Source organism: Artemia franciscana, chromosome 15 (genome assembly GCF_032884065.1).
Source record: "Artemia franciscana chromosome 15, ASM3288406v1, whole genome shotgun sequence".
NCBI classification, from domain to species: Eukaryota; Metazoa; Arthropoda; class Branchiopoda; order Anostraca; family Artemiidae; genus Artemia; species Artemia franciscana.
Genome location: NC_088877.1, coordinates 26,685,369 through 26,698,432, shown reverse-complemented (window position 1 = coordinate 26,698,432; position 13,064 = coordinate 26,685,369).

Genomic DNA, 13,064 nt, shown 5'->3' with positions numbered 1-13,064 from the left:
TTGGAAACTTAAAATAAAATTATACTTAACTTATGTCAGCTCATTACCCTAAAAACAAGGCGCTCCCTTGCTCAGCGCAATTTTCCCATGTCCCTTTTCTCTTCATGGATCCCCCCACACGTGGTGCCAAACGCATTTGTTGTTGGACTGAATACGTTTTTCTGCTTCTTTTGCTCTTAGACCGATTGCTTTCTCCGCCTTTTTTTTTTATACAATATTCTGTTGATGACACCCTTTCTTCTGTTGGTATTTCGGTTAAATATTTCTTTTAGAAATTCTAAATCTGTTTAATTTTACTTTTCTTGCATTTTATTTTTTATTATTTGACTTGGAATCCGAAATTGGTCTTTTTGCTATTTTGATAGTAGCATTTGAAATCAGTTTGGTGTTTTCTCTTTTTTATACATTCAGTATTAGTATTACCGCTCTATTCGCAATGTTCTCCTAGATTCTTTGCCACAAATACTTTGGTTCCTAAGCTATGATTAGTCAAGTAAAACTAACCCATAGAGATGACAATTTTGGCTTCCATTTAAGCAATATCTGACATAATTGGGGTTTTGATATAATAAGCCATTCAATTCTGTCTCAGTTAGTCTATCTGAGTTTTGTAAATGAGATTTTTCTGCCTTTATCTATTTGGATAATTTGAGTATTTTATTGATTTCTCGGATTAAATATATCGAAGACTGGAAGAATGGAATTTTACAAAAATATAGGGGAACCTTGAATAAAAATAATTACAAATTATTTTTGCACTTTAAAAAGGAAAAGGTACTTACGTGATATAGCGACCACACCAAAGAAGTGAAGTTAGCTTATACCTAATGAAATATAACAGAATATGAAGAAAATATGATACTTTAGTAACAAAATTGTGGAAACTACAACAGAGAATTATGGAAAGCAGATCGCCCAGAACGCATTATATGAAATGAAATTAAATACATAACCTAAACTAATCACCTCTATGTATTACATATTTAGTTAAAATATACCTACATAATTACTGTTTATGTTGCTCAGGCTAAGCTGATAATTTCCATCAAGGAAGAAGTTTCGTTGCTATAACACGTAAATACCCAGGAAAGTTACCCGTGACTCAATTGGGAGTCTCAGACACTAATGTATTGACGGGTGTATATTCTCTATTCTTTAAGAAAGTATTGACGACACTACTTCGTAGTTTTTGTTTCAAAAGTCTTTTTTACATCGAATGTCATTTTCAAAGGTGAGATTGGATACACAATTTTCGCAACTTTTTGGCTAAATTAGGGTGCTGTGGATTTTATTTTTTATTTTTGAGGAAGCTTTCCAATATAGCTTCAAATTCTTAGTAATTTTATCAATAGAATCATATATTATTGGGGTGATTTCCTGCTGTTCCAGAAGAAAGAAGTTTGAAGATTTATTACGTAAAAAACAAAATGTGAATACATTTTGAAATATATCATACAATTTATCTGCACAAGAGAGCTATTCTAAGCAACTAGAAAAACTTGTTCTTTTTTTTTATCAAAACCCCTTGGTTTTTTGAAAAAACACACCAACATATTTTGAAAAATTATCGCTCGAAAACTATATTTGATGGGGAAATTCTGATCATGTATTCGATTTTAGCGCAAATTTTCCTATGAAATCACAAACTTTAAGTTTTTGAAACAACAACAAAAGCTTGTTTGTATTGCACAGCAACATGACTACTTTTCCCTTTTTATCCGTCATTAGCAATCTGAAACTTAGTAGCAGTAAGAGATTAAAATTCAAAACCTTTTTTGATATGAGGATCGTCAAATGGAGAAGAAATTGTTCTTCTGAATCTTACAAAACTCAGCGTTATTTCTCTGACAAAATTCCTAGTAGTTTTTCTGGAAAAAATTAAATCTTTTTTGACCTAGTAAACAGTACAAAACAAGAAAGGACGAAACTGTCGTAGCTCCAAGAGTAAACTTCTTAGGCGTTACATAATGTTTGACCTCCTTAGAACATAGAATTACCTGTTCCAATTACTATATATATATATATATATATATATATATATATATATATATATATATATATATATATATATATATATTATAAATGTAGTGTCCGTCTGTTATATCACCGTTATTACCGTTACACGAGCTCAAAAAATTGAGGCTCTTTTTAAATTTTATTAAATTGCTTAAAATGTAAAAAACTGGTGATTGCACAAATATTTCAATATATTTTGACAATGGATTAAAGCAATTCGAAAACCTTAAAACAGAAAACCAAAAATTTGAAGTTTCGTAGAAATTGTTGATGTTTAGAATGCTTGCTGCTCAAAGAAAGTTTGTCAAAGTGTCAATTAACGTCTAAAAGAAATTATTATTAAATTGCTTAAAATGTAAAAAACTGGTGAAAACCTTAAAACAAAACCAAACCAATTTACGTCATCAATTCGATCCAAAAATGACATAGCGTTGCCGGGACCCAGAACACAAGGGACAATGAGAATCCATATATAGAAGCCTGCCGCGGCCATGCTGGGGCCCGCGGGGACCATACATATATATATATTACATTTTAAGCAATTAATATGTATATATATATATATATATATATATATATATATATATATATGTATATATATATATATATATATATATATATATATATATATATATATATATATATATATATATATACACATATATACGTACATATATATATATATATATATATATATATATATATATATATATATATATATATATATACATATATATATATATATATATATATATATATATATATATATATATATATATATATAAATATATATATATATACATATATATATATATATATATATAAATATAAATCTTGTATCTCTTCTGAATTCCCAGTTGGAATGCTGGTCTCAAAAATGCAAAGTTTTGATTTTTCGGCTTTCTGTAAAATTGTCTATTTAATATAGTTTTCTAGAATTATTTGTATGCTTAAAGCTTGAGCTTAAGGCCGTGATTAAGTGAACTTGAAAACATCGAGCTTCAAAATTGAAGTTAGGTTAGCCTTCTGTCTTTTAATTCTCTAGAGAACGTCAATTGTCAAAACTTCAATTAGCACCAATTATGAAGTCTTGTCAAAGGTTTTGATAGACAGCTTCCTTTGGCGATAGGCTTCAGCCGAGAAATAGTAATAATTCGAAACTAAATACCATACTTAGTTGAAAGCTTTCTTCGAGGATTCTTAGAAAACCAAAGTTTTCTTACGAATTAAATTAAACTTAAAACGAACAAAAATTACTTCGTATATGAAAGGGACTGCTTCCTCGTGAACGCCCCGCTCTTTACGCTAAAGTTTTTTTTACTGTTTAAAAAATAGAGCTAAGAGAAAGAGTCGGACTTTAGCGTGAAGAGCGGGGCGTTGATGAGGAAGCAGCCATTTCTTATATGAAATAATTTATATTTGTTTTATGTTTTAATGTCACTTCTTACTTTAAGTTAAAAACGCTTGTTTTTATTTAATTTAATTTCTAACCGTTTTTGAATCAATGCATGTTTTGATTTATGCTCTGCAGATAAATAATTAAAACAAAATTTGCTTTTTTTTTGCTAAATGGCTTTCTCATAGTTATGATCGAATGATTTTGAGGAAAAAAAGGGAGCGGGGATGGAGGTCTAGTTGCCCTCCGATTGTTTGGTTTCTTAAAAAGGCAACTAGAACATTTAATTTTTTATGAGTGTTTTTATTAGTAAAAATAAATTTTATTAGTTAAAGATATACGTAACTTACAAATTAGCTTACGTAACGAACTTCTGTATTCTCATATTTTTATTACATATATGAGGGGATTCACCCCCTCGTCAGTACCTCGCTCTTCACGCTAAAGCTTAAATTTTGTCCCAATTTCTTAAGAATGACCCTTGAATCACAAAAGCTGTAGAATAAATAGTGGACATTTCTAAAAATACTTTAGCGTAAATTGCGAGGTATTAGGAGGAGGTGAGCCCCTCATATGCGTAATAATTTCTGTTCCTTTTAACAGAAATTATTACAGAATATTTACTGGAAAATAATAACAGGATTATTCTGCTCCTTTCAGTTGACTTTCAGTAGAAATCAGTTGACTCCTGCTTCTCACTTTCAGTAGAAAAAAAACTTTTCATATTTATTTTTTCATTGTTTTTTTTTTAAATAATGCTAGAAAATCCTGCGCTCCCTTCATGAAAATTTTCTTCCCCCATGACAAATTCCTCCATTGAAAGTTCGCCAACATATCTCCCTTTTCTCAACCCCTGCCCCCAACCAAATGAAAACGTATACACATGTATCCGTGATCTGCCTTCTGACAAAAAATACAAAATTCCACATTTTCAAACAGTTCGTGGTAACGAACTGTAATAAGGAGCAACCAGGCTCAATAGTAACCGAAACTCTAAAAGAATGGAATTTTGATACCAATAATTACATCAAACGAGTGGCATTTTAATGCTGATTTTAAATATATAATTTTCATCAAGATTAGTCTTACCCATCAAAAGTTATGAGCCTGAAAAAAATTTGCCTCATTTTAGAAAATAGGGGAAAACACCCCCTAAAAGTCATGCAATCTTAACGAAACTCACACAATCAGATTCAGCGTATCAGAGAACCGTTTTGTAGAAGTTTCAAGCCCCAATCTACAAAAATGTGGAATTTCGCATTTTTTCCCAGAAGACACATCACGGATGCGTAGCTATTTTATTCACCATAGTCGAAAAACCTAATAACTATGTCTTTGGGGACAACTTACACCCCCGCAGTCTCCATGGGAGGCGCTGCAAGTTACAAACTTTGACCTGTGTTTACATATAGTAATGGTTACTGGGAAGTGTACAGACATTTTCAGGGGGATTTTTTTTGGTTTTGGGGGATATTTGAGGGGGGAGGGTTACCGGGGAGGATCTTTCCATGGGGGAAGATACTTTCAATGGAGGGGGCGCAGGATTTTCTAGCATTATTTAAAAAAAACAATAAAAAAATAAATATGAAAAGTTTTTTTCTATTGAAAGTGAGAAGCAGCATTAAAACTTAAAACGATCAGAAATTATTACGCATATGAGGGGTTTACCTACTCGTAATACCCCACTCTTTGCGCTAAAGTATTTTTAGTAATTTCAACTATTGATTCTACGGCCTTTGTGATTCAGGGGTCATTCTTAAGGAATTGGTACAAAATTTAAGTTTTAATGTAAAGAGCGAGGTATCGACGAGGGGTGAGCCCCCTCATATACGCAATAAAAACATACAAATATTGAAGTTCGCTACGTGATGTAATTCGTAAGACGTATAATTTTTACTTACGAAAACGTTCGTAAAAATTATAAGTTATAGTTGAATTTTTAAGTAATCAAAAATTGGAGGGCAACTAGGTCTCCTCCCTCGCTCCTTGTTTTCAAAATCTTACGATTAAAACTGAAAAAAGCCATTTAGCCCAAAAAAATTAATATCCAAATTTCGTTTTAATTATTTATATGCGGAGAGCCAAAATCAAACCATGCATTAATTGAAAAACGTCCAGAAATTAAAAAAAAAGTTTTTTTAAATGAAAGTAAGGAGCGACATTAAAACTTAAAACGAACAGAAATTACTCCGTATATGAAAAGGGCTTTTCCTCCTCAACGCCCCGCTCTTTACGCTAAAGTTTGACTCTTTCTCTTAACTCTACATTTTAAAACAGTAAAAAACTTTAGCGTAAAGAGCGGGGCGTTGAGGAGGAAAAGTCCCTTTCATATACGGAGTAATTTCTGATCGTTTTAAGTTTTAATGTCGCTCCTTACTTTCACTTAAAAAAACTTGTTTTTTTGTTGTTTAATTGTAGATAGGAGCTTGAAATTTCTACAGTAGGATTCTCTGATACGCTGAATCTGATGGTGTATATTTCGTTAAGGTTCTATGACTTTTAGGGGTTGTTTCCCCCTCACCTCTGCTTCCAAGCTTTAGTCTCTAGATCGCGCATGAAAAATGCAGGATAAAAAATCCGTCGACAATCCTTCAATTCGTCGCAATCCAAGTTTCTACCACCAGTCACGATCCGGTAGGGCAACGGGGAAGAAGCTACAGGGTTCTGCTCCGCCTCAAGGATTGTCGCTTGACCGAAATCTCTTGACTTGTCTAGTTCTTCGGCGTACCGCATTATTAGGTATTTTGGATATTTGCATCTACCAAGCTCCAAATACTTTTTACAAAGGCGCTGTCTATGTGTAGAAACACTTTTAAGATGTATACCTCGCTTTTATTTAACTTTCCCATGATTTCGGCTTTGTGTGCACAACTTTACTGAAGGCTCCTGACTATTTCTCATTTCTAGGTTTCTTCATTGCATTGAAATAATTTATGAAAATTTTACATTCTATTAACAAACAGCTGATTATACCAGCTTGTCATTTTGGTCTCTAGGAGGTATTATCGGCGATCTGAAACGATTCTTTCCGGCAACCGACTTGTAAAAATTTCAGGTAGCTGAAAATATTCTAGGGGACTGTTAGAAAACAGGAAAATACATCGAAAAATGGTTCCAATCATCTTACAGGTTATTGTCTTCTGCTCATGATAGTACCGATTTTGTCCCAAAAGCAATATCCTTCATAGAGTACACTTGTGAAAAAGACCTAGACATTTTCTAAGATTTCTAAGCAATTAGAAGAAATAGAGCAAAATCCTTTCAAACATTTTGTAGCATCTTCAAGAAGCTATGGCCTGATATTAAAAGCGGCATCATCCGCCAATGAATACTTGAGTACTTTTTCAATTTAACATGGGATTTTCGAGTTCCATCAGTTCACTTAATCACGGCCTTAACTGAAGCAATTGGCTGCTGTGATCCTCTCACAGGCGGTGCTAGGGGAGAGATTTTCTCAGAATCTTCTCATCAGCACATTTACCAGAAGGGGCTGTCAGATAGACGTATGTTAGAAAATCTCAATTAAACTTTATAAGGAGTATGAGCAACTACCCTAGTTGTGTCTGTCTTGTGTGTGTTGAGACGCAGGCGAACCTCTGTGAGAAGGGGAGGCGGTAGCTAAGTTCTTGTCCTCAGGGTATTTAGCAGAAGTAGTCACCAGATGTTACTTAAACTTTAAGGTATGTAAGAGTGGCTGCCTTAGTTTTCTTTTTGGGGTCCATACCCATACCAACTTTCGTTGTGAGGGTCCTCAAACTCATGGCAAAATCTGCCATAGAGTGGGCATTTGGCTACAACCCGTCTTCTGTGGGGAGGATAACTAGGGGGTATCTAAATTCATGTTCGGGCCCTATACCCGAGGGGTGGTCAGATATGAGCCGAAGTTTTTGGGAAGTTAGAGTGAAGGGCTGCCCACTTTCAAAAAGAGAGTACGCCATAGAGTGCGTACCATGTGTAGCGGGTGCGGTACGAGGAGGCTTGGCATGGGAGAAGTTTGGTTACATGTGGCCTCTAGTGTTCCACATGCGGCGAAACAGTTGGCGTTTCAAAATGTGATGCACACTAGGCAGCGTAGGCTAAGCAACCTTTCGTTAAGAATTATTGTCCTAGCTTTACCTTTTGGGGCTACGGATGAAACTCAACTTTCGGAAGGGAGTGGTCTCAATATTCATGTCATCAGGAAATGGAACAAAAAGGGGTCATTGGATCTTTACAAAACTTGGTCAGAAGTAAAAGTTTCTGTCCTAGGTTTGCCTTTTGTGGGCATGTACCCAATCCGACCACTGTATGGGAAGGGGTCCCTAAACTTCTTGCTCACGAGTTATCGGATGTCAATTGGTTATGATGGTAAGTTAGGTTTATTTGCACTAGATTTCTCATTTCGGGGTTTGTGCTTGATCCTATCTCTTTTGGCGTGTAGTCCCTATAATTTTGTAATATCGACGAGAACGTTTGTCGAATGTCACCAAATTTTGGTAGAAAGAAAGAAATAATTTTCACGTTTCCATAATTTATCTTGCCTTTTCAGGGTCCAGATGCCTTTTATTGCCTTTTATTGCCTTTTATTTAGATTGGGTCTCTAAATTATTATCATAAGGAAATCTACAAGTTGGGGTTGTACGGTCTCAGGAAACCTATGAAATATAACAGCTACTATAGGCATTGGATAGTTCTGTAGCCCAGTATTAATCCAAACTCCTTGGAGAGGGAAGAATCCCCAAAAACGCTTATATTGATATCTAGGAGGGCTATTTCACAAAACCTTGTAAGATGAAATTGTTGATATCCCAGTTATGTCTTTCTGGAGTCATGTAGAGGGGGAGAGGGTCCCTGAGTTCTGAGTGCTTCTGCCCGAAGAGGACGTCAGATTTCAACCTAATTTGGTTATAAGTAAGAGCCAGCATGATAAGTAAGATAGGATTTGCACCTGTAGAGTGTGCAGCTGATTTGACCTCTGTTGCAAGGAAAAATAGAAAAGTTTTTTTATTTGAACCCTACGGCCATACCCATCCTGACTTAATAATACAACACTGCACAGAACACACACTCAAAATAAAACAATACTTATTTTCATTCAATCGGGCTCGACTGAGCCTCTCCCGCCTTTTCCACATATCGTGCCATTTTGCATGTGGTCCCAGGCCTCGAAGACCTCAGGATATCAGAAAGTAGCACCAACCGATGGTCCCCCCAGATTTCATCCCTAAGACTTTTAAGCTCCTGGCACTCAATGAGGAAATGGGCTAAATTATTATCCTCTTTTCCGCAATACCCACACTTACTATTTGTACCCTTATTTTTTTTTTTTTTAATTTCTGTTCCCCATGTACTGGAAGGCAATTTCCCCTCAACTGGATCCATGATTTTAAATATTTAAAAGGTAAGTTTACCTTAAAATAATATTCTTTCCCAAAAATTTCTTTTACTTTACTATATTCATTCAATAAACCATACAATATGGTTTTCACATTCTTTTTAGTCATTAGCCTAATTACTATGCAAGTTTGCTAAATATAGCCAAACCTGAGCCATTTTCAGATCCGATCCCTGTGAGGGAAGTACTAGATTGTTGTCATCCCATCTTTCATCCATCAGTTATCATTTGATTATGGCAAGCATTAGCAAGCAGGGTTTTAGTCGCGTCATAATAATCACAGGTTTACTTTGTTCAAGATTATGTAAGCTCATACTAGTTAATCTTATGTGAATCGGAAATCTAATAAAATTGTTAGAAATTAGCAACGAAATCGGTGCTTTAAGTCAGTTTCTTACAGTCTAGCTTTCACTTTAGTTGGGTCCTAGGTACTTCCAGACTTCAGGTACTATAAGTTTTGTAGAAAAAAAAAAAAAAAAAAAAAAAAAAATGACGGACCCTCTTAAAACAAAACAGATGGCAGTGGACAAGAAAATCAGAATTAGAACAATACTGAAAAAAACAGGGCTGATTAAATGATACGACCAAGAAATGTTGGGGGCAAACTGGGCACACGTAAAAACCCTACTGGGCACACGTAAAAACCCTTGGATGCGGTACTGGTTCAGAATGTTGAAGTTTCAAATAATAGACCTTTTATCTAAATAAGAAAACAAAAAAAAACTCGACCTGTTCCTCTAGAAAACAAAATAGATTGCAGTGGCCAAGAAACTTAGAAAGGGAAAGATACTATAAAAAAGAGATTGAAATTAAAATATTAGGTGACCAGAGGGCAACGAGCTCTCCCCCTTACCATTTTCGCCCCCTGTTTAGCCGAGTAAGGTTAAGTTATGTTTCAGTAAAGTGAGTGAGAATAGTCAATTTGGAGTTGTCCAAGTTAAAAATTAGGAACGGAGCTACAACTAGTGATAAGGAAAGACTTAAAGAGCGATTGCAGAAATCTTTGAGGATGTGTTAAAGTATGACAGAGTTACAGGAAAGGACACAGAAAAGAATGAAAAAGTTTTGGCACTTTGTATGTGAAGAAGATTTATTTTGTGAGAAAAAATTAGTGGCAGTACCAACAGGATAAAAAATATTAAGACCTGAGGTGCTGATAGTGTGGTAAAGTAGTTTTTCAAATCTGGTAGTTATGAAGCTAGAGATTAAGCTGCTGAAGGTTATGCGTATGATTTGTGAAAAAGGGAAAAAAAACCTAGCGATTTTATGACAAATCTAATTAAACCCATCTATAAGAAAGGTGTTAAGAGTGAGTGTGGTAATTCTACAGGCATTAGCTTGGTTTCTGTAGGAAGGCAATTACTTTGTATAATGATACTTCTTAGACTTAGAGAATTTGTAGATAAAGTTTTTAGAGAAGAACAGTGTGATTTTAGGAAGGGGAGGGGATGTGTCGAGTAAAATTTTAGTTTTAGAATAATAATTGAGCAGTGACTGACTCGACAAACCTCTTTAGTCCTCGGTTTTATAGATTATGAGCAAGAGTTTGATTCAACTGATTAAAGAGGTTTAGCGAAGGTCTCTATCCTTGCATGGTATACCAGGTGATCACCGCTATGTAAGAGAATAACATTGCTCTGGTTAAGGTAGGAACTTAGATTAGTACCTGGTTTCGTGTTTAATCAGCAGTTCAGCAGGGTCGCGTTCTGTCGCCATTTTTATGTATCATTTTGCTGGATTCTCTTCTAAGGAGCTCATCAAAGGCATTGGGAAAACATGGAATCAATTGGGGGAGTAAAACTCTAGCAGACATATGTTATTGCTGATGATTTAAGCATCCTATTTGAAAATGTTAGAAAAACTATTGAATTTTGAGATTTTTTTTTATATATTTTTTTTTTTTATTAGCTCGGGGTGCAAGAGTACGTTTGAAAATTAATCTTAAGAATATTAAGTCGCTAATGCTAGGAATAAATGAGGGTGAAGAGGTGATGCTCGGTAACGAGAATATCGATCAAGTGAACAGCTTCACTTACCTAGATAGCACTATTAGTAAAGATGATTGGTGTTGTGAAGACGTTAATAATAGAATAAACGAGGCCCAGAGTGTTTTTCTTCACAGTTGAAAAATGTTTCGAAGGATAGGAAGATAAGTCTGCACACCAAGTTAGAATATTGGAAGCTACGGTGATGACTGATGATAATGGACAGGTATGGTTTTGAAACATGGGTGCTCCAAAAACGGAGGAGGATCTGTTAGATGTTTTGCAGAGGATTATTTTGGATACCCGAGTAGGAGACGTTCTGTGGACGAAGGATGATAGATTGTCCAAGATCATCCTTGTTGGGTAATTGTCTATGGCTAAACCAAATTCAGGCCCTCTCCCCCTCTCCAAATGGGATGGGAGGATGTCACAAGGAAAGATTTAAGGGAGGGAACATCTTGCGAGGGTGTCAAGAGGGAGGCTTTGAATAGATTGCTTTGGAGGAGGAGCTTATTCTGCTGTGTTTGCCTCAGGCGGCTTGCTGTTGCAGTGAGTTGTTAGTAATAGTAATACCTGAGTAAAGTCCTTGTTATTGGCTGAAAATTTGTAGCTGTGAATTTCACTCAGAATGGTTGAAGAGGGTGACTTCAGAGGAGAAATAATCTACGTCACCCTAGAGACAAGAGTCTAAAGGTATGCGAACGGACTGTTTTCACAAATTACAGTTTAGATGAAAAAATGGAGGTGTTACATCTTGTTAAAAGTAAAATCACTGACAAGATTTGGATTTGTGTTGTTGGAGCAATATCTTTGCCCTGTAAACCTCTTAACCCCGTATACTGCCAACGTTTAGCAAAAAGGTAGGCATGTAGCAATTAGTTTAAACTGAAACCAAGCAAATGTTTTCGATCTCAGTACAAAATGAACTATGTCTAAACTGTAGTTTGACTCGGTGAAGAACGAGCTTAGTCTGGACAAGGTTAGTGCAAACAAAGAAGTCAGGGATCGGTAGGAAAACGAGAAAATCCAAGCTGCAAAGTTTGGGTGAAGTGCTATAAAAAAAAGTCATGACTCGGTACAAAGTCCAATTTGACGTTTGACTTGGTACAAAAATAAGCTATGTCTTAAAACAATGTAAAAATAAGCTAAAGTGCTAGGTGGTGCGAAAACGAACCAAGTCCTGATTTAGTGCATTAGTGAGCTAAATTCTTACTCCCTGCCAAAAAATGAGGCCTGCTCGCTTCTGTAATATGAAGGTCTTAGGTAGAACAGTTATCGGATGAAGTTCCCTTGGATGTGGGCACGTGAACACCAAATTTTTAGTGCGTCTCGTTGCTGTCAATTTTTACATGCATATTCGGCAAACTGCCATAGATGTTACCAATATCAGTCGATCAATCACAGGCAAATAAATCTATTTTTTCCAAGTTTCAATTTTTGTCCACCCCATTGTAGTCTACCATCCGTAAGTTCGGCAGTTTTGCTGTCAAGAAACTCAGTCATAAGATCTCTCTCGGTAGCCTGTATGCATCTTATGATGGAATCTCGTTATGATTGGACTGTATCTGCGAAGACAAATTGAAGACCCCTGCTCTCTTCAATCCTCTTCCATAGCTGCAGTAATTGTATTTTTCTTCACATCTATTTTTTTAGGTATAGATATTGAATTGTTATTTTTTAGTTGTCTCTTGATATATCAATTCGATTATCTGAAGTCACCTAATTCGAGGCTCCTTTTCGTGGTGGTTTCTATAAGCAAGATTGGACATGTTTCTTTCTTAGCGATTGCACAAGTACTCAGTCACTAAGATAAGCTAGTGCCCACGTCAATTCCTTTTTCTTTTCCTACGCCAGTATATTAGCCAAGTATCAGCCATTCGTAACCAACAAGGAAGAAAGAAATTCAGCGAAAATAAGACTCTAATGCAAACAAACAACTTAATCATTAAAATAGAATATTTGAGGAAAAGTGAAGGAACCAATAATATGAAAAAGAAGATCAATAGAAATGAAATGGAATAAAAAAGGGAGTTGGGTAAATAGAAAAATGTTTAAGCGGGAATATGTATTTTGCTAAGGTTTTGTAATTTTGTTTCCGCTGTGGAAGGAGTCCCCTCTGACGTAAGGGCATCAACAAAATGGTTGGGTAGATGTTGTGTTTGGGTAGATTGAGAATTAGTAGATTGTATGTATCCTGGGGGTAGATGATGTGTTTGGGTAAATTGGCTTTAGAATGCTCTAAATAATGCGTTTTATGCTGAAAACACATAAGGAGCTTGGAAAATATATAATT